Source organism: Scyliorhinus torazame, chromosome 14 (genome assembly GCF_047496885.1).
Source record: "Scyliorhinus torazame isolate Kashiwa2021f chromosome 14, sScyTor2.1, whole genome shotgun sequence".
Taxonomy (NCBI): Eukaryota; Metazoa; Chordata; class Chondrichthyes; order Carcharhiniformes; family Scyliorhinidae; genus Scyliorhinus; species Scyliorhinus torazame.
Window position 1 is genome coordinate 198,072,587 of NC_092720.1, and position 24,875 is coordinate 198,097,461.

Genomic DNA, 24,875 nt, shown 5'->3' on the forward strand with positions numbered 1-24,875 from the left:
GGATTGTAGTTTTAGGGTAAGGGAGAATGAGAGTATAGAGGTCAGGAGCACAGATTTGACGTCGCAGGAGGGGGCCAGCGTTCAGGTAGGTGGTTTGAAGTGTGTCTACTTCAATGCCAGGAGTATACGAAACAAGGTAGGGGAACTGGCAGCGTGGGTTGGTACCTGGGACTTCGATGTTGTGGCCATTTCGGAGACATGGATAGAGCAGGGACAGGAATGGATGTTGCAGGTTCCGGGGTTTAGGTGTTTTAGTAAGCTCAGAGAAGGAGGCAAAAGAGGGGGAGGTGTGGCGCTGCTAGTCAAGAGCAGTATTACGGTGGCGGAGAGGATGCTAGATGGGGACTCTTCTTCCGAGGTAGTATTGGCTGAAGTTAGAAACAGGAAAGGAGAGGTCACCCTGTTGGGAGTTTTTTATAGGCCTCCTAATAGTTCTAGGGATGTAGAGGAAAGGATGGCGAAGATGATTCTGGATATGAGCGAAAGTAACAGGGTAGTTATTATGGGAGACTTTAACTTTCCAAATATTGAATGGAAAAGATATAGTTCGAGTACAATAGATGGGTCGTTTTTTGTACAGTGTGTGCAGGAGGGTTTCCTGAAACAATATGTTGACAGGCCAACAAGAGGCGAGGCCACGTTGGATTTGGTTTTGGGTAATGAACCAGGCCAGGTGTTGGATTTGGAGGTAGGAGAGCACTTTGGGGACAGTGACCACAATTCGGTGACGTTTACGTTAATGATGGAAAGGGATAAGTATACACCGCAGGGCAAGAGTTATAGCTGGGGGAAGGGCAATTATGATGCCATTAGACGTGACTTGGGGGGGGGAATAAGGTGGAGAAGTAGGCTGCAAGTCTTGGGCACACTGGATAAGTGGGGCTTGTTCAAGGATCAGCTACTGCGTGTTCTTGATAAGTATGTACCGGTCAGACAGGGAGGAAGGCGTCGAGCGAGGGAACCGTGGTTTACCAGGGAAGTGGAATCTCTTGTTAAGAGGAAGAAGGAGGCCTATGTGAAGATGAAGTGTGAAGTTTCGGTTGGGGCGATGGATAGTTACAAGGTAGCGAGGAAGGATCTAAAGAGAGAGCTAAGACGAGCAAGGAGGGGACATGAGAAGTATTTGGCAGGAAGGATCAAGGAAAACCCAAAAGCTTTCTATAGGTATGTCAGGAATAAGCGAATGACTAGGGAAAGAGTAGGACCAGTCAAGGACAGGGATGGGAAATTGTGTGTGGAGTCTGAAGAGATAGGCGAGATACTAAATGAATATTTTTCGTCAGTATTCACTCAGGAAAAAGATAATGTTGTGGAGGAGAATGCTGAGTCCCAGGCTAATAGAATAGATGGCATTGAGGTACGTAGGGAAGAGGTGTTGGCAATTCTGGACAGGCTGAAAATAGATAAGTCCCCGGGACCTGATGGGATTTATCCTAGGATTCTCTGGGAGGCCAGGGAAGAGATTGCTGGACCTTTGGCTTTGATTTTTATGTCATCATTGGCTACAGGAATAGTGCCAGAGGACTGGAGGACAGCAAATGTGGTCCCTTTGTTCAAAAAGGGGAGCAGAGACAACCCCGGCAACTATAGACCGGTGAGCCTCACGTCTGTAGTGGGTAAAGTCTTGGAGGGGATTATAAGGGACAAGATTTATAATCATCTAGATAGGAATGATATGATCAGGGATAGTCAGCATGGCTTTGTGAAGGGTAGGTCATGCCTCACAAACCTTATTGAGTTCTTTGAGAAGGTGACTGAACAGGTAGACGAGGGTAGAGCAGTTGATGTGGTGTATATGGATTTCAGCAAAGCGTTTGATAAGGTTCCCCACGGTAGGCTATTGCAAAAAATACGGAGGCTGGGGATTGAGGGTGATTTAGAGATGTGGATCAGAAATTGGCTAGCTGAAAGAAGACAGAGGGTGGTGGTTGATGGGAAATGTTCAGAATGGAGTACAGTCACAAGTGGAGTACCACAAGGATCTGTTCTGGGGCCGTTGCTGTTTGTCATTTTTATCAATGACCTAGAGGAAGGCACAGAAGGGTGGGTGAGTAAATTTGCAGATGATACTAAAGTCGGTGGTGTTGTCGATAGTGTGGAAGGATGTAGCAGGTTACAGAGGGATATAGATAAGCTGCAGAGCTGGGCTGAGAGGTGGCAAATGGAGTTTAATGTAGAGAAGTGTGAGGTGATTCACTTTGGAAGGAATAACAGGAATGCGGAATATTTGGCTAATGGTAAAGTTCTTGAAAGTGTGGCTGAGCAGAGGGATCTAGGTGTCCATGTACATAGATCCCTGAAAGTTGCCACCCAGGTTGATAGGGTTGTGAAGAAGGCCTATGGAGTGTTGGCCTTTATTGGTAGAGGGATTGAGTTCCGGAGTCGAGAGGTCATGTTGCAGCTGTACAGAACTCTGGTCCGGCCGCATTTGGAGTATTGCGTACAGTTCTGGTCACCGCATTATAGGAAGGACGTGGAGGCTTTGGAGCGGGTGCAGAGGAGATTTACCAGGATGTTGCCTGGTATGGAGGGAAAATCTTATGAGGAAAGGCTGACGGACTTGAGGTTGTTTTCGTTGGAGAGAAGAAGGTTAAGAGGAGACTTAATAGAGGCATACAAAATGATCAGGGGGTTGGATAGGGTGGACAGTGAGAGCCTTCTCCCGCGGATGGATATGGCTGGCACGAGGGGACATAACTTTAAACTGAGGGGTAATAGATATAGGACAGAGGTCAGAGGTAGGTTCTTTACGCAAAGAGTAGTGAGGCCGTGGAATGCCCTACCTGCTACAGTAGTGAACTCGCCAACATTGAGGGCATTTAAAAGTTTATTGGATAAACATATGGATGATAATGGCATAGTGTAGGTTGGATGGCTTTTGTTTCGGTGCAACATCGTGGGCCGAAGGGCCTGTACTGCGCTGTATTGTTCTATGTTCTATATGTTTGACTGACAGGTAGATAAGGGGCGGTTCACTTCCTTTTAAGGCCAATATGCAAATAGCATAGCGGACGTTTTAGGCAATGTGTTTCTTATAGAGAGGTATATTCGACAATTTGTCAAAATCATACAACAGAACTAGTCTAATTCGGTAGAGATAATTGTAAGTAAAGTGACAGTTTGGCCGTGTAAATGCAGTAAGTGTGAGTGAAAGATGTGATGTGTGGTGTGGACTGGGAGGGTGTACTGTTTTTAAGCATACTTACCTGGCAGGGGTGAAACCATGATCAACAAGATAGCTCGCCCAGGACAAGTGTAGCCCATTGCAATTCGGGTGTGCTGACGCCTGCGATGTCCCCAAATGCGGGATAGTCGACTGCAAAATTTGTGGTATTGGGGGACTGCGTTCGCGCTCTCCCCTGATTTACGAAATAAAAATAGATTGATCCTTTTCAGATCGAGCAACCTGTTGGAAGCATCGCCCTAAAAACCTCTCCAGGAGCCAACAACAGGGTAGCATGGTAACACCGTGGTTAGCATAGAACATGCAGTTCAGAATGAGGCCGTTCAGCCCATCCAGTCTGCACCGACCCACTTCAGCCCTCACTTCTATCCTATCCCATTAACCTCTCCTAAACTTTTTTCGACAATGAGGGCAGTTTAGCATGGCCAGTCCACATAACCTGCACTTCTTTGCACTGTGGGAGGACACCGCAGCACCTGGAGGAAACCCACGCAGACTCCGCACAGACAGTGACCCAGCGGCGAATCGAATCTGGCACCCTGGTGCTGTGAAGCCACCGTGCTATCCACTTCTGCTACCGTGCTGCCCTGCAGTTGCTTCACAGCTCCACGATCCCAGGTCCCATTCCAGACTCTGTGGACTCTGCACATTCTCTGCGTGGCTTTCCTCCGGTTGCTCCCACAAGTCCCCAAAGGCATGCTGATAGGTAATTTGGACATTCTCAATTCTCCCGCTCTGTACCCGAACAGGCGCCGGATTGTGGCGACTAGTTGTTTTTCACAGTCACTTCATTGCAGTGTTAATGTAAGCCTACTTGTGACGATAATCATTGTTATTATTACAATCAACATTATTGTGACTCGCAAATCCTCCTCATCAATTTCTTTCTATCCCCGTTGAGGAAATGTTAACTCTGTGTCGGGTGTGTGTGTGTCAGAGGTGTGTGTGTGCATTGGGGTGATTGTGAGTATCAAGAATGAGTGTGCGTGTGTTTTTCGTGGGGGGCTGGTGTGCTGGGTCTGTGCGTGTCAGATGGGTGTGTGCGAAAATGACACATGGTCCAGTGGTTAGCACTGGGACAACGGCGCTGAGGACCCGGGTTTGAATCCTGGCCCAGGGTCACTGTCCGTGTGGAGTTTGCACATTCTCGCCGTGTCTGCGTGGGTTTCACCCCCACAACCCAAAGATGTGCAGGTTAGGTGGATTGGCCATGCTAAATTGCCCCTTAATTTAAAAAAATAACAAAATGATTGGGTGCTCTAAATTTAAAAGAAAAAAGATGGGTGTAGGAGTGTCGGGGTAGTGTGTCTGTTTAGGGGCGGCATGGTGGCGCAGTGCGTAGCACTGTTCCCTCACGGCGTCGAAGACTAGAGTTCGATCCAGGACCCAGGTCATTGTCCATGAGGAGTTTGCACATTTCCCTCAGTGTTTGCGTGGGTCTCACCCTCACAACCCAAAGATGTACAGGCTAGGTGGATTGGCCACATCAAATTGCCAATAAATTGGAACATAAAATGAATTGGGTACTCTAAATTTATTTTTAAACAATATAGTGTGTGAGTGTGTGGTGATGCATGTGGGATGGGGTGCGTGCGTGGGGATTGGGGTGGGGAGCATGTCCCCATGAAGATTAACCTGACCCCACCCCCAAATAAACCTGCAAACATGCCTCTCAATAAACTGCTCATGGCGCTAAAAAACCTCTCCTAGAGACAACAACCAATATCTTCGTGACTCCAAAAACCTCCTCATCAATCTTTCTATTTCCGTGTCAGAAAAGTTAATTGTTTCCTTGCTGAACAAAGATGGACAGACAAAGTTTTGAGAGAGAAAGTCTTCATTCCGGAAAACGGTCCATCGTTTGACTGACAGGTAGATAAGGGGCGGTTCACGTCCTTTTCAGGCCAATATGCAAATAGCATAGCGGACGTTTTAGGCAATGTGTTTCTTATAGAGAGGTATATTCGCCAATTTGTCAAAATCATACAACAGAACTAGTCTAATTCGGTAGAGATAATTGTAAGTAAAGTGACAGTTTGGCCGTGTAAATGCAGTAAGTGTGAGTGAAAGATGTGATGTGTGGTGTGGACTGGGAGGGTGTACTGTTTTTAAGTATACTTACCTGGCAGGGGTGAAACCATGATCAACAAGGTGGTTCGCCCAGGACGAGGCTAGCCCATTGCACTTCGGGTGTGCTGACGCCTGCGATGTCCCCAAATGCGGCATACTCGACTGCAAAATTTGTGGTAGTGGGGGACTGCGTTCGCGCTCTCCCCTGATTTACGCAACAAAAATAGATTGATCCTTTTTGGATCGAGCAACCTGTTGAAAGCATCGCCCTAAAAACCTCTCCAGGAGCCAACAACAGGGTAGCATGGTAACACAGTGGTTAGCATAGAACATGCAGTTCAGAATGAGGCCGTTCAGCCAATCCAGTCTGCGCCGACCCACTTCAGCCCTCACTTCTATCCGATCCCATTAACCTCTCCTAAACTTTTTTCGACAATGAGGGCAGTTTAGCATGGCCAGTCCACATAACCTGCACTTCTTTGCACTGTGGGAGGACACCGCAGCACCTGGAGGAAACCCACGCAGACTCCGCACAGACAGTGACCAAGCGGCGAATCGAATCAGGCACCCTGGTGCTGTGAAGCCACGGTGCTATCCACTTCTGCTACCGTGCTGCCCTGCAGTTGCTTCACAGCTCCACGATTCCAGGTCCCATTCCCGGCTCTGTGGACTCTGCACATTCTCCACGTGTCTGCGTGGCTTTCCTCCGGTTGCTCCCACAAGTCCCCAAAGGTATGCTGATAGGTAATTTGGACATTCTCAATTCTCCCGCTCTGTACCCGAACAGGCGCCGGATTGTGGCGACTAGTTGTTTTTCACAGTAACTTCATTGCAGTGTTAATGTAAGCCTACTTGTGACGATAATCATTGTTTTTATTACAATCAACATCTTTGTGACTCTCAAATCCTCCTCATCAATTTCTTTCTATCCCCGTTGCAGAAATGTTAACTCAGTGTCGGGTGTGTGTGTTGGGTGATTGTGAGTCTCAAGAATGAGTGTGTGTGTGTTTTTCGTGGGGGGCTGGTGTGCTGGGTCTGTGCGTGTCAGATGGGTGTGTGCGAAAATGGCACATGGTGCAGTGGTTAGCACTGGGACAACGGCGCTGAGGACCCGGGTTTGAATCCTGGCCCAGGGTCACTGTCCGTGTGGAGTTTGCACATTCTCGCCGTGTCTGCGTGGGTTTCACCCCCACAACCCAAAGATGTGCAGGTTAGGTGGATTGGCCATGCTAAATTGCCCCTTAATTTAAAAAAATAACAAAATGATTGGGTGCTCTAAATTTAAAAGAAAAAAGATGGGTGCAGGAGGGTCGGGTAGTGTGTCTGTTTAGGGGCGGCATGGTGGCGCAGTGTTTAGCACTGTTCCCTCACGGCGTCGAAGACCAGAGTTCGATCCAGGCCCCGGGTCATTGTCCATGAGGAGTTTGCACATTTCCCTCAGTGTTTGCGTGGGTCTCACCCTCACAACCCAAAGATGTACAGGCTAGGTGGATTGGCCACATCAAATTGCCAATAAATTGGAACATAAAATGAATTGGGTACTCTAAATTTATTTTTAAACAATATAGTGTGTGAGTGTGTGGTGATGCATGTGGGATGGGGTGCGTGCGTGGGGATGGGGGTGGGGAGCATGTCCCCATGAAGATTAACCTGACCCCACCCCCAAATAAACCTGCAAACATGCCTCTCAATAAACTGCTCATGACGCTAAAAAACCTCTCCTAGAGACAACAACCAATATCTTCGTGACTCCAAAAACCTCCTCATCAATCTTTCTATTTCCGTGTCAGAAAAGTTAATTGTTTCCTTGCTGAACAAAGATGGACAGACAAAGTTTTGAGAGAGAAAGTCTTCATTCCGGAAAACGGTCCATCGTTTGACTGACAGGTAGATAAGGGGCGGTTCACTTCCTTTTAAGGCCAATATGCAAATAGCATAGCGGACGTTTTAGGCAATGTGTTTCTTATAGAGAGGTATGTTCGACAATTTGTCAAAATCATACAACAGAACTAGTCTAATTCGGTAGAGATAATTGTAAGTAAAGTGACAGTTTGGCCGTGTAAATGCAGTAAGTGTGAGTGAAAGATGTGATGTGTGGTGTGGACTGGGAGGGTGTACTGTTTTTAAAGCATACTTACCTGGCAGGGATGAAACCACGATCAACAAGGTGGTTCGCCCAGGACGAGGCTAGCCCATTGCACTTCGGGTGTGCTGACGCCTGCGATGTCCCCAAATGCGGGATACTCGACTGCAAAATTTGTGGCAGTGGGGGACTGCGTTCGCGCTCTCCCCTGATTTACGAAACAAAAATGGATTGATCCTTTTCAGATCGAGCAACCTGTTGGAAGCATCGCCCTAAAAACCTCTCCAGGAGCCAACAACAGGGTAGCATGGTAACACAGTGGTTAGCCTAGAACATGCAGTTCAGAATGAGGCCGTTCAGCCAATCCAGTCTGCACCGACCCACTTCAGCCCTCACTTCTATCCGATCCCATTAACCTCTCCTAAACTTTTTTCGACAATGAGGGCAGTTTAGCATGGCCAGTCCACATAACCTGCACTTCTTTGCACTGTGGGAGGACACCGCAGCACCTGGAGGAAACCCACGCAGACTCCGCACAGACAGTGACCAAGCGGCGAATCGAATCTGGCACCCTGGTGCTGTGAAGCCACGGTGCTATCCACTTCTGCTACCGTGCTGCCCTGCAGTTGCTTCACAGCTCCACGATCCCAGGTCCCATTCCCGGCTCTGTGGACTCTGCACATTCTCCACGTGTCTGCGTGGCTTTCCTCCGGTTGCTCCCACAAGTCCCCAAAGGCATGCTGATAGGTAATTTGGACATTCTCAATTCTCCCGCTCTGTACCCGAACAGGCGCCGGATTGTGGCGACTAGTTGTTTTTCACAGTAACTTCATTGCAGTGTTAATGTAAGCCTACTTGTGACGATAATCATTGTTTTTATTACAATCAACATCTTTGTGACTCTCAAATCCTCCTCATCAATTTCTTTCTATCCCCGTTGCAGAAATGTTAACTCAGTGTCGGGTGTGTGTGTTGGGTGATTGTGAGTCTCAAGAATGAGTGTGTGTGTGTTTTTCGTGGGGGGCTGGTGTGCTGGGTCTGTGCGTGTCAGATGGGTGTGTGCGAAAGTGGCACATGGTGCAGTGGTTAGCACTGGGACAACGGCGCTGAGGACCCGGGTTTGAATCCTGGCCCAGGGTCACTGTCCGTGTGGAGTTTGCACATTCTCGCCGTGTCTGCGTGGGTTTCACCCCCACAACCCAAAGATGTGCAGGTTAGGTGGATTGGCCATGCTAAATTGCCCCTTAATTTAAAAAAATAACAAAATGATTGGGTGCTCTAAATTTAAAAGAAAAAAGATGGGTGCAGGAGGGTCGGGGTAGTGTGTCTGTTTAGGGGCGGCATGGTGGCGCAGTGCTTAGCACTGTTCCCTCACGGCGTCGAAGACCAGAGTTCGATCCAGGCCCCGGGTCATTGTCCATGAGGAGTTTGCACATTTCCCTCAGTGTTTGCGTGGGTCTCATCCTCACAACCCAAAGATGTACAGGCTAGGTGGATTGGCCACATCAAATTGCCAATAAATTGGAAAATAAAATGAATTGGGTACTCTAAATTTATTTTTAAACAATATAGTGTGCGAGTGTGTGGTGATGCATGTGGGATGGGGTGCGTGCGTGGGGATGGGGGTGGGGAGCATGTCCCCATGAAGATTAACCTGACCCCGCCCCCAAATAAACCTGCAAACATGCCTCTCAATAAACTGCTCATGACGCTAAAAAACCTCTCCTAGAGACAACAACCAATATCTTCGTGACTCCAAAAACCTCCTCATCAATCTTTCTATTTCCGTGTCAGAAAAGTTAATTGTTTCCTTGCTGAATAAAGATGGACAGACAAAGTTTTGAGAGAGATAGTCTTCATTCCGGAAAACGGTCCATCGTTTGACTGATAGGTAGATAAGGGGCGGTTCACTTCCTTTTCAGGCCAATATGCAAATAGCATAGCGGACGTTTTAGGCAATGTGTTTCTTATAGAGAGGTATATTCGACAATTTGTCAAAATCATACAACAGAACTAGTCTAATTCGGTAGAGATAATTGTAAGTAAAGTGACAGTTTGGCCGTGTAAATGCAATAAGTGTGAGTGAAAGATGTGATGTGTGGTGTGGACTGGGAGGGTGTACTGTTTTTAAGCATACTTACCTGGCAGGGGTGAAACCATGATCAAAAAGGTGGTTCGCCCAGGACGAGGCTAGCCCATTATACTTCGGGTGTGCTGACGCTTGCGATGTCCCCAAATGCGGGATACTCGACTGCAAAATTTGTGGTAGTGGGGGACTGCGTTCGCGCTCTCCTTACGAAACAAAAATAGATTGATCCTTTTCAGATCGAGCAACCTGTTGGAAGCATCGCCCGAAAAACCTCTCCAGGAGCCAACAGGGTAGCATGGTAACACAGTGGTTAGCATAGAACATGCAGTTCAGAATGAGGCCGTTCAGCCCATCCAGTCTGCACCGACCCACTTCAGCCCTCACTTCTATCCTATCCCATTAACCTCTCCTAAACTTTTTTCGACAATGAGGGCAGTTTAGCATAGCCAGTCCACATAACCTGCACTTCTTTGCACTGTGGGAGGACACCGCAGCACCTGGAGGAAACCCACGCAGACTCCGCACAGACAGTGACCCCCAGCGGCGAATCGAATCTGGCACCCTGGTGCTGTGAAGCCACGGTGCTATCCACTTCTGCTACCGTGCTGCCCTGCAGTTGCTTCACAGCTCCACTATCCCAGGTCCCATTCCCGGCTCTGTGGACTCTGCACATTCTCCACGTGTCTGCGTGGCTTTCCTCCGGTTGCTCCCACAAGTCCCCAAAGGCATGCTGATAGGTAATTTGGACATTCTCAATTCTCCCGCTCTGTACCCGAACAGGCGCCGGATTGTGGCGAATAGTTGTTTTTCACAGTAACTTCATTGCAGTTTTAATGTAAGCCTACTTGTGACGATAATCATTGTTTTTATTACAATCAACATCTTTGTGACTCTCAAATCTTCCTCATCAATTTCTTTCTATCCCCGTTGCAGAAATGTTAACTCAGTGTCGGGTGTGTGTGTTGGGTGATTGTGAGTATCAAGAATGAGTGTGTGTGTGTTTTTCGTGGGGGGCTGGTGTGCTGGGTCTGTGCGTGTCAGATGGGTGTGTGCGAAAGTGGCACATGGTGCAGTGCTTAGCACTGGGACAACGGCGCTGAGGACCCAGGTTTGAATCCTGGCCCAGGGTCACTGTCCGTGTGGAGTTTGCACATTCTCGCCGTGTCAGCGTGGGTTTCACCCCCACAACCCAAAGATGTGCAGGTTAGGTGGATTGGCCATGCTAAATTGCCCCTTAATTTAAAAAAAATAACAAAATGATTGGGTGCTCTAAATTTAAAAGAAAAAAGATGGGTGCAGGAGGGTCGGGGTAGTGTGTCTGTTTAGGGGCGGCATGGTGGCGCAGTGCTTACGGCGTCGAAGACCAGAGTTCGATCCAGGGCCCGGGTCATTGTCCATGAGGAGTTTGCACATTTCCCTCAGTGTTTGCGTGGGTCTCACCCTCACAACCCAAAGATGTACAGGCTAGGTGGATTGGCCACATCAAATTGCCAATAAATTGGAACATAAAATGAATTGGGTACTCTAAATTTATTTTTAAACAATATAGTGTGCGAGTGTGTGGTGATGCATGTGGGATGGGGTGCGTGCGTGGGGATGGGGGTGGGGAGCATGTCCCCATGAAGATTAACCAGACCCCGCCCCCAAATAAACCTGCAAACATGCCTCTCAATAAACTTCTCATGACGCTAAAAAACCTCTCCTAGAGACAACAACCAATATCTTCGTGACTCCAAAAACCTCCTCATCAATCTTTCGATTTCATTTCCGTGTCAGAAAAGTTAATTGTTTCCTTGCTGAATAAAGATGGACAGACAGAGTTTTGAGAGAGATAGTCTTCATTCCGGAAAACGGTCCATCGTTTGACTGATAGGTAGATAAGGGGCGGTTCACTTCCTTTTAAGGCCAATATGCAAATAGCATAGCGGACGTTTTAGGCAATGTGTTTCTTACTAGAGAGGTATATTCGACAATTTGTCAAAATCATACAACAGAACTAGTCTAATTCGGTAGAGATAATTGTAAGTAAAGGGACAGTTTGGCCGTGTAAATGCAGTAAGTGTGAGTGAAAGATGTGATGTGTGGTGTGGACTGGGAGGGTGTACTGTTTTTAAGCATACTTACCTGGCAGGAGTGAAACCATGATCAACAAGGTGGTTCGCCCAGGACGAGGCTAGCCCATTGCACTTCGGGTGTGCTGACGCCTGCGATGTCCCCAAATGCGGGATACTCGACTGCAAAATTTGTGGTAGTGGGGGACTGCGTTCGCGCTCTCCCCTGATTTACGAAGCTAAAATAGATTGATCCTTTTCTGGTCGAGCAACATGTTGGAAACATCGCTCGAAAAACCTCTCCCGGACCCAACAACAGGAGAGCATGGTAACACAGTGGTTAGCACAGAACATACAGTGCAGAATGAGGCCGTTCAGCCCATCCAGTCTGCACCGTCTCACTTCAGCCCTCACTTCTATCCTATCCCCTTAACCCATTAACCTCTCCTAAACTTTTTTCGACAATGAGGGCAGTTTAGCATAGCCAGTCCACATAACCTGCACCTCTTTGCACTGTGGGAGGACACCGCAGCACCTGGAGGAAACCCACGCAGACTCCGCACAGACAGTGACCCAGCAGCGAATCGAATCTGGCACCGTGGCGCTGTGAAGTCACCGTGCTATCCACTTCTGCTACCCTGCTGCCCTGCTGTTGCTTCACAGCTCCACGATCCCAGGTCCCATTCCCGGCTCTGTGGACTCTGCACATTCTCTGCGTGGCTTTCCTCCGGTTGCTCCCACAAGTCCCCAAAGGCATGCTGATAGGTAATTTGGACATTCTCAATTCTCCCGCTCTGTACCCGAACAGGCGCCGGATTGTGGCGACTAGTTGTTTTTCACAGTCACTTCATTGCAGTGTTAATGTAAGCCTACTTGTGACGATAATCATTGTTATTATTACAATCAACATTCATGTGACTCGCAAATCCTCCTCATCAATTTCTTTCTATCCCCCTTGAGGAAATGTTAACTCTGTGTCGGGTGTGTGTGTGTCAGAGGTGTGTGTGTGTGCGTTGGGGTGATTGTGAGTATCAAGAATGAGTGTGCGTCTGTTTTTCGTGGGGGGCTGGTGTGCTGGGTCTGTGCGTGTCAGATGGGTGTGTGCGAAAATGGCACATGGTGCAGTGGTTAGCACTGGGACAACGGCGCTGAGGACCCGGGTTTGAATCCTGGCCCAGGGTCACTGTCCGTGCGGAGTTTGCACATTCTGGCCGTGTCTGCGTGGGTTTCACCCCCACAACCCAAAGATGTGCAGGTTAGGTGGATTGGCCATGCTAAATTGCCCCTTAATTTAAAAAAATAACAAAATGATTGGGTGCTCTAAATTTAAAAGAAAAAACATGGGTGCAGGAGGGTCGGGGTAGTGTGTCTGTTTAGGGGCGGCATGGTGGCGCAGTGCTTAGCACTGTTCCCTCACGGCGTCGAAGACCAGAGTTCGATCCAGGCCCCGGGTCATTGTCCATGAGGAGTTTGCACATTTCCCTCAGTGTTTGCGTGGGTCTCACCCTCACAACCCAAAGATGTACAGGCTAGGTGGATTGGCCACATCAAATTGCCAATAAATTGGAACATAAAATGAATTGGGTACTCTAAATTTATTTTTAAACAATATAGTGTGCGAGTGTGTGGTGATGCATGTGGGATGGGGTGCGTGCGTGGGGATGGGGATGGGGAGCATGTCCCCATGAAGATTAACCTGACCCCGCCCCCAAATAAACCTGCAAACATGCCTCTCAATAAACTGCTCATGACGCTAAAAAACCTCTCCTAGAGACAACAACCAATATCTTCGTGACTCCAAAAACCTCCTCATCAATCTTTCTATTTCCGTGTCAGAAAAGTTAATTGTTTCCTTGCTGAACAAAGATGGACAGACAAAGTTTTGAGAGAGAAAGTCTTCATTCCGGAAAACGGTCCATCGTTTGACTGACAGGTAGATAAGGGGCGGTTCACTTCCTTTTAAGGCCAATATGCAAATAGCATAGCGGACGTTTTAGGCAATGTGTTTCTTATAGAGAGGTATATTCGACAATTTGTCAAAATCATACAACAGAACTAGTCTAATTCGGTAGAGATAATTGTAAGTAAAGTGACAGTTTGGCCGTGTAAATGCAGTAAGTGTGAGTGAAAGATGTGATGTGTGGTGTGGACTGGGAGGGTGTACTGTTTTTAAGCATACTTACCTGGCAGGGGTGAAACCATGATCAACAAGGTGGTTCGCCCAGGACGAGGCTAGCCCATTGCACTTCGGGTGTGCTGACGCCTGCGATGTCCCCAAATGCGGGATACTCGACTGCAAAATTTGTGGTAGTGGGGGACTGCGTTCGCGCTCTCCTTACGAAACAAAAATAGATTGATCCTTTTCAGATCGAGCAACCTGTTGGAAGCATCGCCCGAAAAACCTCTCCAGGAGCCAACAACAGGGTAGCATGGTAACACAGTGGTTAGCATAGAACATGCAGTTCAGAATGAGGCGGTTCAGCCAATCCAGTCTGCACCGACCCACTTCAGCCCTCACTTCTATCCGATCCCATTAACCTCTCCTAAACTTTTTTCGACAATGAGGGCAGTTTAGCATGGCCAGTCCACATAACCTGCACTTCTTTGCACTGTGGGAGGACACCGCAGCACCTGGAGGAAACCCACGCAGACTCCGCACAGACAGTGACCAAGCGGCGAATCGAATCTGGCACCCTGGTGCTGTGAAGCCACGGTGCTATCCACTTCTGCTACCATGCTGCCCTGCAGTTGCTTCACAGCTCCACGATCCCAGGTCCCATTCCCGGCTCTGTGGTCTCTGCACATTCTCCACGTGTCTGCGTGGCTTTCCTCCGGTTGCTCCCACAAGTCCCCAAAGGCATGCTGATAGGTAATTTGGACATTCTCAATTCTCCCTCTCTGGACCCGAACAGGCGCCGGATTGTGGCGACTAGTTGTTTTTCACAGTAACTTCATTGCAGTGTTAATGTAAGCCTACTTGTGACGATAATCATTGTTTTTATTACAATCAACATCTTTGTGACTCTCAAATCCTCCTCATCAATTTCTTTCTATCCCCGTTGCAGAAATGTTAACTCAGTGTCGGGTGTGTGTGTTGGGTGATTGTGAGTATCAAGAATGAGTGTGTGTGTGTTTTTCGTGGGGGGCTGGTGTGCTGGGTCTGTGCGTGTCAGATGGGTGTGTGCGAAAATGGCACATGGTGCAGTGGTTAGCACTGGGACAACGGCGCTGAGGACCCGGGTTTGAATCCTGGCCCAGGGTCACTGTCCGTGTGGAGTTTGCACATTCTCGCCGTGTCTGCGTGGGTTTCACCCCCACAACCCAAAGATGTGCAGGTTAGGTGGATTGGCCATGCTAAATTGCCCCTTAATTTAAAAAAATAACAAAATGATTGGGTGCTCTAAATTTAAAAGAAAAAAGATGGGTGCAGGAGGGTCGGGGTAGTGTGTCTGTTTAGGGGCGGCATGGTGGCGCAGTGCTTAGCACTGTTCCCTCACGGCGTCGAAGACCAGAGTTCGATCCAGGCCCCGGGTCATTGTCCATGAGGAGTTTGCACATTTCCCTCAGTGTTTGCGTGGGTCTCACCCTCACAACCCAAAGATGTACAGGCTAGGTGGATTGGCCACATCAAATTGCCAATAAATTGGAACATAAAATGAATTGGGTACTCTAAATTTATTTTTAATCAATATAGTGTGTGAGTGTGTGGTGATGCATGTGGGATGGGGTGCGTGCGTGGGGATGGGGGTGGGGAGCATGTCCCCATGAAGATTAACCTGACCCCACCCCCAAATAAACCTGCAAACATGCCTCTCAATAAACTGCTCATGACGCTAAAAAACCTCTCCTAGAGATAACAACCAATATCTTCGTGACTCCAAAAACCTCCTCATCAATCTTTCTATTTCCGTGTCAGAAAAGTTAATTGTTTCCTTGCTGAACAAAGATGGACAGACAAAGTTTTGAGAGAGAAAGTCTTCATTCCGGAAAACGGTCCATCGTTTGACTGACAGGTAGATAAGGGGCGGTTCACTTCCTTTTAAGGCCAATATGCAAATAGCATAGCGGACGTTTTAGGCAATGTGTTTCTTATAGAGAGGTATATTCGACAATTTGTCAAAATCATACAACAGAACTAGTCTAATTCGGTAGAGATAATTGTAAGTAAAGTGACAGTTTGGCCGTGTAAATGCAGTAAGTGTGAGTGAAAGATGTGATGTGTGGTGTGGACTGGGAGGGTGTACTGTTTTTAAGCATATTTACCTGGCAGGGATGAAACCTCGATCAACAAGGTGGTTCGCCCAGGACGAGGCTAGCCCATTGCACTTCGGGTGTGCTGACGCCTGCGATGTCCCCAAATGCGGGATACTCGACTGCAAAATTTGTGGTAGTGGGGGACTGCGTTCGCGCTCTCCTTACGAAACAAAAATAGATTGATCCTTTTCAGATCGAGCAACCTGTTGGAAGCATCGCCCGAAAAACCTCTCCAGGAGCCAACAGGGTAGCATGGTAACACAGTGGTTAGTATAGAACATGCAGTTCCGAATGAGGCCGTTCAGCCCATCCAGTCTGCACCGACCCACTTCAGCTCTCACTTCTATCCGATCCCTTTAACCGCATAGACAGTGACCCAGCGGCGAATCGAATCTGGCACCCTGGTGCTGTGAAGCCACGGTGCTATCCACTTCTGCTACCGTGCTGCCCTGCAGTTGCTTCACAGCTCCACGATCCCAGGTCCCATTCCCGGCTCTGTGGACTCTGCACATTCTCCACGTGTCTGCGTGGCTTTCCTCCGGTTGCTCCCACAAGTCCCCAAAGGCATGCTGATAGGTAATTTGGACATTCTCAATTCTCCCGCTCTGTACCCGAACAGGCGCCGGATTGTGGCGACTAGTTGTTTTTCACAGTAACTTCATTGCAGTGTTAATGTAAGCCTACTTGTGACGATAATCATTGTTTTTATTACAATCAACATCTTTGTGACTCTCAAATCCTCCTCATCAATTTCTTTCTATCCCCGTTGCAGAAATGTTAACTCAGTGTCGGGTGTGTGTGTTGGGTGATTGTGAGTGTCAAGAATGAGTGTGTGAATGTTTTTCGTGGGGGGCTGGTGTGCTGGGTCTGTGCGTGTCAGATAGGTGTGTGCGAAAGTGGCACATGGTGCAGTGGTTAGCACTGGGACAACGGCGCTGAGGACCCGGGTTTGAATCCTGGCCCAGGGTCACTGTCCGTGTGGAGTTTGCACATTCTCGCCGTGTCTGCGTGGGTTTCACCCCCACAACCCAAAGATGTGCAGGTTAGGTGGATTGGCCATGCTAAATTGCCCCTTAATTTAAAAAAATAACAAAATGATTGGGTGCTCTAAATTTAAAAGAAAAAAGATGGGTGCAGGAGGGTCGGGGTAGTGTGTCTGTTTAGGGGCGGCATGGTGGCGCAGTGCTTAGCACTGTTCCCTCACGGCGTCGAAGACCAGAGTTCGATCCAGGCCCCGGGTCATTGTCCATGAGGAGTTTGCACATTTCCCTCAGTGTTTGCGTGGGTCTCACCCTCACAACCCAAAGATGTACAGGCTAGGTGGATTGGCCACATCAAATTGCCAATAAATTGGAACATAAAATGAATTGGGTACTCTAAATTTATTTTTAAACAATATAGTGTGCGAGTGTGTGGTGATGCATGTGGGATGGGGTGCGTGCGTGGGGATGGGGGTGGGGAGCATGTCCCCATGAAGATTAACCTGACCCCGCCCCCAAATAAACCTGCAAACATGCCTCTCAATAAACTGCTCATGACGCTAAAAAACCTCTCCTAGAGACAACAACCAATATCTTCGTGACTCCAAAAACCTCCTCATCAATCTTTCTATTTCCGTGTCAGAAAAGTGAATTGTTTCCTTGCTGAATAAAGATGGACAGACAAAGTTTTGAGAGAGATAGTCTTCATTCCGGAAAACGGTCCATCGTTTGACTGATAGGTAGATAAGGGGCGGTTCACTTCCTTTTCAGGCCAATATGCAAATAGCATAGCGGACGTTTTAGGCAATGTGTTTCTTATAGAGAGGTATATTCGACAATTTGTCAAAATCATACAACAGAACTACTCTAATTCGGTAGAGATAATTGTAAGTAAAGTGACAGTTTGGCCGTGTAAATGCAGTAAGTGTGAGTGAAAGATGTGATGTGTGGTGTGGACTGGGAGGGTGTACTGTTTTTAAGCATACTTACCTGGCAGGGTTGAAACCATGATCAACAAGGTGGTTCGCCCAGGACGAGGCTAGCCCATTGCACTTAGGGTGTGCTGACACCTGCGATGTCCCCAAATGCGGGATACTCGACTGCAAAATTTGTGGTCGTGGGGGACTGCATTCGCGCTCTCCCCTGATTTACGAAACAAAAGTAGATTGATCCTTTTCAGATCGAGCAACCTTTTGGAAGCATCGCCATAAAAACTTCTCCAGGAGCCAACAACAGGGTAGCATGGTAACACAGTCGTTAGCATAGAACATGCAGTTCAGAATGAGGCCGTTCAGCCCATCCAATCTGCACCGACCCACTTCAGCCCTCAATTCTATCCTATCCCATTAACCTCTCCTATACTTTTTTCGACAATGAGGTCAGTTTAGCATGGCCCGTCCACATAACCTGCACTTCTTTGCACTGTGGGAGGACACCGCAGCACCTGGAGGAAACCCACGCAGACTCCGCATAGACAGTGACCCAGCGGCGAATCGAATCTGGCACCCTGGTGCTGTGAAGCCACGGTGCTATCCACTTCTGCTACCGTGCTGCCCTGCAGTTGCTTCACAGCTCCACGATCCCAGGTCCCATTCCCGGCTCTGTGGACTCTGCACATTCTCCACGTGTCTGCGTGGCTTTCCTCCGGTTGCTCCCACAAGTCCCCAAAGGCATGCTGATAGGTAATTTGGACATTCTCAATTCTCCCGCTCTGTACCCGAACAGGCGCCGGATTGTGGCGACTAGTTGTTTTTCACAGTAACTTCATTGCAGTGTTAATGTAAGCCTACTTGTGACGATAATCATTGTTTTTATTACAATCAACATCTTTGTGACTCTCAAATCCTCCTCATCAATTTCTTTCTATCCCCGTTGCAGAAATGTTAACTCAGTGTCGGGTGTGTGTGTTGGGTGATTGTGAGTGTCAAGAATGAGTGTGTGAATGTTTTTCGTGGGGGGCTGGTGTGCTGGGTCTGTGCGTGTCAGATGGGTGTATGCGAAAGTGGCACATGGTGCAGTGGTTAGCACTGGGACAACGGCGCTGAGGACCCGGGTTTGAATCCTGGCCCAGGGTCACTGTCCGTGTGGAGTTTGCACATTCTCGCCGTGTCTGCGTGCGTTTCACCCCCACAACCCAAAGATGTGCAGGTTAGGTGGATTGGCCATGCTAAATTGCCCCTTAATTTAAAAAAATAACAAAATGATTGGGTGCTCTAAATTTAAAAGAAAAAAGATGGGTGCAGGAGGGTCGGGGTAGTGTGTCTGTTTAGGGGCGGCATGGTGGCGCAGTGCTTAGCACTGTTCCCTCACGGCGTCGAAGACCAGAGTTCGATCCAGGCCCCGGGTCATTGTCCATGAGGAGTTTGCACATTTCCCTCAGTGTTTGCGTGGGTCTCACCCTCACAACCCAAAGATGTACAGGCTAGGTGGATTGGCCACATCAAATTGCCAATAAATTGGAACATAAAATGAATTGGGTACTCTAAATTTATTTTTAAACAATATAGTGTGCGAGTGTGTGGTGATGCATGTGGGATGGGGTGCGTGCGTGGGGATGGGGGTGGGGAGCATGTCCCCATGAAGATTAACCTGACCCCGCCCCCAAATAAACCTGCAAACATGCCTCTCAATAAACTGCTCATGACGCTAAAAAACCTCTCCTAGAGACAACAACCAATATCTTCGTGACTCCAAAAACCTCCTCATCAATCTTTCTATTTCCGTGTCAGAAAAGTGAATTGTTTCCTTGCTGAATAAAGATGGACAGACAAAGTTTTGAGAGAGATAGTCTTCATTCCGGAAAACGGTCCATCGTTTGACTGATAGGTAGATAAGGGGCGGTTCACTTCCTTTTCAGGCCAATATGCAAATAGCATAGCAGACGTTTTAGGCAATGTGTTTCTTATAGAGAGGTATATTCGACAATTTGTCAAAATCATACAACAGAACTAGTCTAATTCGGTAGAGATAATTGTAAGTAAAGTGACAGTTTGGCCGTGTAAATGCAGTAAGTGTGAGTGAAAGATGTGATGTGTGGTGTGGACTGGGAGGGTGTACTGTTTTTAAGCATACTTACCTGGCAGGGGTGAAACCATGATCAACAAGGTGGTTCGCCCAGGACGAGGCTAGCCCATTGCACTTAGGGTGTGCTGACACCTGCGATGTCCCCAAATGCGGGATACTCGACTGCAAAATTTGTGGTCGTGGGGGACTGCATTCGCGCTCTCCCCTGATTTACGAAACAAAAGTAGATTGATCCTTTTCAGATCGAGCAACCTTTTGGAAGCATCGCCATAAAAACTTCTCCAGGAGCCAACAACAGGGTAGCATGGTAACACAGTCGTTAGCATAGAACATGCAGTTCAGAATGAGGCCGTTCAGCCCATCCAATCTGCACCGACCCACTTCAGCCCTCAATTCTATCCTATCCCATTAACCTCTCCTATACTTTTTTCGACAATGAGGTCAGTTTAGCATGGCCCGTCCACATAACCTGCACTTCTTTGCACTGTGGGAGGACACCGCAGCACCTGGAGGAAACCCACGCAGACTCCGCATAGACAGTGACCCAGCGGCGAATCGAATCTGGCACCCTGGTGCTGTGAAGCCACGGTGCTATCCACTTCTGCTACCGTGCTGCCCTGCAGTTGCTTCACAGCTCCACGATCCCAGGTCCCATTCCCGGCTCTGTGGACTCTGCACATTCTCCACGTGTCTACGTGGCTTTCCTCCGGTTGCTCCCACAAGTCCCCAAAGGCATGCTGATAGGTAATTTGGACATTCTCAATTCTCCCGCTCTGTACCCGAACAGGCGCCGGATTGTGGCGACTAGTTGTTTTTCACAGTAACTTCATTGCAGTGTTAATGTAAGCCTACTTGTGACGATAATCATTGTTTTTATTACAATCAACATCTTTGTGACTCTCAAATCCTCCTCATCAATTTCTTTCTATCCCCGTTGCAGAAATGTTAACTCAGTGTCGGGTGTGTGTGTTGGGTGATTGTGAGTGTCAAGAATGAGTGTGTGAATGTTTTTCGTGGGGGGCTGGTGTGCTGGGTCTGTGCGTGTCAGATGGGTGTATGCGAAAGTGGCACATGGTGCAGTGGTTAGCACTGGGACAACGGCGCTGAGGACCCGGGTTTGAATCCTGGCCCAGGGTCACTGTCCGTGTGGAGTTTGCACATTCTCGCCGTGTCTGCGTGCGTTTCACCCCCACAACCCAAAGATGTGCAGGTTAGGTGGATTGGCCATGCTAAATTGCCCCTTAATTTAAAAAAATAACAAAATGATTGGGTGCTCTAAATTTAAAAGAAAAAAGATGGGTGCAGGAGGGTCGGGGTAGTGTGTCTGTTTAGGGGCGGCATGGTGGCGCAGTGCTTAGCACTGTTCCCTCACGGCGTCGAAGACCAGAGTTCGATCCAGGCCCCGGGTCATTGTCCATGAGGAGTTTGCACATTTCCCTCAGTGTTTGCGTGGGTCTCACCCTCACAACCCAAAGATGTACAGGCTAGGTGGATTGGCCACATCAAATTGCCAATAAATTGGAACATAAAATGAATTGGGTACTCTAAATTTATGTTTAAACAATATAGTGTGTGAGTGTGTGGTGATGCATGTGGGATGGGGTGCGTGCGTGGGGATGGTGGTGGGGTGCATGTCCCCATGAAGATTAACCTGACCCCGCCCCCAAATAAACCTGCAAACATGCCTCTCAATAAACTGCTCATGACGCTAAAAAACCTCTCCTAAAGACAACAACCAATATCTTCGTGACTCCAAAAACCTCCTCATCAATCTTTCTATTTCTGTGTCAGAAAAGTTAATTGTTTCCTTGCTGAATAAAGATGGACAGACAAAGTTTTGAGAGAGATAGTCTTCATTCCGGAAAACGGTCCATCGTTTGACTGATAGGTAGATAAGGGGCGGTTCACTTCCTTTTCAGGCCAATATGCAAATAGCATAGCGGACGTTTTAGGCAATGTGTTTCTTATAGAGAGGTATATTCGACAATTTGTCAAAATCATACAACAGAACTAGTCTAATTCGGTAGAGATAATTGTAAGTAAAGTGACAGTTTGGCCGTGTAAATGCAGTAAGTGTGAGTGAAAGATGTGATGTGTGGTGTGGACTGGGAGGGTGTACTGTTTTTAAGCATACTTACCTGGCAGGGGTGAAACCATGATCAACAAGGTGGTTCGCCCAGGACGAGGCTAGCCCATTGCACTTCGGGTGTGCTGACGCCTGCGATGTCCCCAAATGCGGGATACTCGACTGCAAAATTTGTGGTAGTGGGGGACTGCGTTCGCGCTCTCCCCTGATTTACGGAACTAAAATAGATTGATCCTTTTCTGGTCGAGCAACATGTTGGAAAGATCGCTCTAAAAACCTCTCCCGGAGCCAACAACAGGAGAGCATGGTAACACAGTGGTTAGCACAGAGCATACAGTGCAGAATGAGGCTGTTCAGCCCATCCAGTCTGCACCGTCTCACTTCAGCCCTCACTTCTATCCTATCCCCTTAACCCATTAACCTCTCCTAAACTTTTTTCGACAAAGAGGGCAGTTTAGCATAGCCAGTCCACATAACCAGCACCTCTTTGCACTGTGGAAGGACACCGCAGCACCTGGAGGAAACCCACGCAGACTCCGCACAGACAGTGACCCAGCAGCGAATCGAATCTGGCACCGTGGCGCTGTGAAGCCACCGTGCTATCCACTTCTGCTACCCTGCTGCCCTGCTGTTGCTTCACAGCTCCACGATCCCAGGTCCCATTCCCGGCTCTGTGGACTCTGCACATTCTCTGCGTGGCTTTCCTCCGGTTGCTCCCACAAGTCCCCAAAGGCATGCTGATAGGTAATTTGGACATTCTCAATTCTCCCGCTCTGTACCCGAACAGGCGCCGGATTTTGGCGACTAGTTGTTTTTCACAGTCACTTCATTGCAGTGTTAATGTAAGCCTACTTGTGACGATAATCATTGTTATTATTACAATCAACATTTATGTGACTCGCAAATCCTCCTCATCAATTTCTTTCTATCCCCGTTGAGGAAATGTTAACTCTGTGTCGGGTGTGTGTGTGTCAGAGGTGTATGTGTGCGTTGGGGTGATTGTGAGTATCAAGAATGAGTGTGCGTGTGTTTTTCGTGGGGGGCTGGTGTGCTGGGTCTGTGCGTGTCAGATGGGTGTGTGCGAAAATGGCACATGGTGCAGTGGTTAGCACTGGGACAACGGCGCTGAGGACCCGGGTTTGAATCCTGGCCCAGGGTCACTGTCCGTGTGGAGTTTGCACATTCTCGCCGTGTCTGCGTGGGTTTCACCCCCACAACCCAAAGATGTGCAGGTTAGGTGGATTGGCCATGCTAAATTGCCCCTTAATTTAAAAAAATAACAAAATGATTGGGTGCTCTAAATTTAAAAGAAAAAAGATGGGTGTAGGAGTGTCGGGGTAGTGTGTCTGTTTAGGGGCGGCATGGTGGCGCAGTGCTTAGCACTGTTCCCTCACGGCGTCGAAGACTAGAGTTCGATCCAGGACCCAGGTCATTGTCCATGAGGAGTTTGCACATTTTCCTCAGTGTTTGCGTGGGTCTCACCCTCACAACCCAAAGATGTACAGGCTAGGTGGATTGGCCACATCAAATTGCCAATAAATTGGAACATAAAACGAATTGGGTACTCTAAATTTATTTTTAAACAATACAGTGTGTGGTGATGCATGTGGGATGGGGTGCGTGCGTGGGGATGGGGGTGGGGAGCATGTCCCCATGAAGATTAACCTGACTCAACCCCCAAATAAACCTGCAAACATGCCTCTCAATAAACTGCCCATGACGCTAAAAAACCTCTCCTAGAGACAACAACCAATATCTTCGTGACTCCAAAAACCTCCTCATCAATCTTTCTATTTCCGTGTCAGAAAAGTTAATTGTTTCCTTGCTGAACAAAGATGGACAGACAAAGTTTTGAGAGAGAAAGTCTTCATTCCGGAAAACGGTCCATCGTTTGACTGACAGGTAGATAAGGGGCGGTTCACTTCCTTTTAAGGCCAATATGCAAATAGCATAGCGGACGTTTTAGGCAATGTGTTTCTTATAGAGAGGTATGTTCGACAATTTGTCAAAATCATACAACAGAACTAGTCTAATTCGGTAGAGATAATTGTAAGTAAAGTGACAGTTTGGCCGTGTAAATGCAGTAAGTGTGAGTGAAAGATGTGATGTGTGGTGTGGACTGGGAGGGTGTACTTTTTTAAGCATACTTACCTGGCAGGGGTGAAACCATGATCAAAAAGGTGTTTCGCCCAGGACGAGGCTAGCCCATTGCACTTCGGGTGTGCTGACGCCTGCGATGTCCCCAAATGCGGGATACTCGACTGCAAAATTTGTGGTAGTGGGGGACTGCGTTCGCGCTCTCCCCTGATTTACGAAACAAAAATAGATTGATCCTTTTCACATCGATCAACCTGTTGGAAGCATCGCCCTAAAAACCTCTCCAGGAGCCAACAACAGGGTAGCATGGTAACACAGTGGTTAGCATAGAACATGCAGTTCAGAATGAGGCCGTTCAGCCCATCCAGTCTGCACCGACCCACTTCAGCCCTCACTTCTATCCTATCCCATTAACCTCTCCTAAACTTTTTTCGACAATGAGGGCAGTTTAGCATAGCCAGTCCACATAACCTGCACTTCTTTGCACTGTGGGAGGACACCCACGCAGACTCCGCACAGACAGTGACCCAGCGTCGAATCGAATCTGGCACCCTGGTGCTGTGAAGCCACGGTGCTATCCACTTCTGCTACCGTGCTGCCCTGCAGTTGCTTCACAGCTCCACGATCCCAGGTCCCATTCCCGGCTCTGTGGACTCTGCACATTCTCCACGTGTCTGCGTGGCTCTCCTCCGGTTGCTCCCACAAGTCCCCAAAGGCATGCTGATAGGTAATTTGGACATTCTCAATTCTCCCGCTCTGTACCCGAACAGGCGCCGGATTGTGGCGACTAGTTGTTTTTCACAGTAACTTCATTGCAGTGTTAATGTAAGCCTACTTGTGACGATAATCATTGTTTTTATTACAATCAACATCTTTGTGACTCTCAAATCCTCCTCATCAATTTCTTTCTATCCCCGTTGCAGAAATGTTAACTCAGTGTCGGGTGTGTGTGTTGGG

The 24,875-nt window shown here is 48.1% G+C and overlaps 11 non-coding genes across 11 annotated transcripts; all 11 read left to right on the top strand.

The window, feature by feature from the left end:
* The first annotated feature begins 3,198 nt into the window (after nucleotides 1-3,198).
* On the top strand, nucleotides 3,199-3,362 carry LOC140390871 (U1 spliceosomal RNA). Its single transcript, XR_011934925.1, has one exon. It is a non-coding gene; the product is annotated as a U1 spliceosomal RNA (small nuclear RNA).
* A 1,936-nt stretch (nucleotides 3,363-5,298) lies between these two features.
* Nucleotides 5,299-5,462, top strand: LOC140390658 (U1 spliceosomal RNA). The gene has a single exon (XR_011934716.1). It is a non-coding gene; the product is annotated as a U1 spliceosomal RNA (small nuclear RNA).
* Nucleotides 5,463-7,384: 1,922 nt separating this feature from the next.
* On the top strand, nucleotides 7,385-7,548 carry LOC140390745 (U1 spliceosomal RNA). Its single transcript, XR_011934802.1, has one exon. It is a non-coding gene; the product is annotated as a U1 spliceosomal RNA (small nuclear RNA).
* Nucleotides 7,549-9,470: 1,922 nt separating this feature from the next.
* LOC140390824 (U1 spliceosomal RNA) lies at nucleotides 9,471-9,634 on the top strand. Its single transcript, XR_011934881.1, has one exon. It is a non-coding gene; the product is annotated as a U1 spliceosomal RNA (small nuclear RNA).
* A 1,908-nt stretch (nucleotides 9,635-11,542) lies between these two features.
* LOC140390737 (U1 spliceosomal RNA) lies at nucleotides 11,543-11,706 on the top strand. The gene has a single exon (XR_011934794.1). It is a non-coding gene; the product is annotated as a U1 spliceosomal RNA (small nuclear RNA).
* Nucleotides 11,707-13,652: 1,946 nt separating this feature from the next.
* On the top strand, nucleotides 13,653-13,816 carry LOC140390727 (U1 spliceosomal RNA). Its single transcript, XR_011934785.1, has one exon. It is a non-coding gene; the product is annotated as a U1 spliceosomal RNA (small nuclear RNA).
* Nucleotides 13,817-15,732: 1,916 nt separating this feature from the next.
* Nucleotides 15,733-15,896, top strand: LOC140390844 (U1 spliceosomal RNA). Its single transcript, XR_011934900.1, has one exon. It is a non-coding gene; the product is annotated as a U1 spliceosomal RNA (small nuclear RNA).
* A 1,797-nt stretch (nucleotides 15,897-17,693) lies between these two features.
* On the top strand, nucleotides 17,694-17,857 carry LOC140390827 (U1 spliceosomal RNA). Its single transcript, XR_011934884.1, has one exon. It is a non-coding gene; the product is annotated as a U1 spliceosomal RNA (small nuclear RNA).
* Nucleotides 17,858-19,779: 1,922 nt separating this feature from the next.
* Nucleotides 19,780-19,943, top strand: LOC140390770 (U1 spliceosomal RNA). Its single transcript, XR_011934827.1, has one exon. It is a non-coding gene; the product is annotated as a U1 spliceosomal RNA (small nuclear RNA).
* Nucleotides 19,944-21,865: 1,922 nt separating this feature from the next.
* Nucleotides 21,866-22,029, top strand: LOC140390623 (U1 spliceosomal RNA). Its single transcript, XR_011934683.1, has one exon. It is a non-coding gene; the product is annotated as a U1 spliceosomal RNA (small nuclear RNA).
* A 1,935-nt stretch (nucleotides 22,030-23,964) lies between these two features.
* LOC140390704 (U1 spliceosomal RNA) lies at nucleotides 23,965-24,128 on the top strand. The gene has a single exon (XR_011934761.1). It is a non-coding gene; the product is annotated as a U1 spliceosomal RNA (small nuclear RNA).
* The last annotated feature ends 747 nt before the right edge of the window (nucleotides 24,129-24,875 follow it).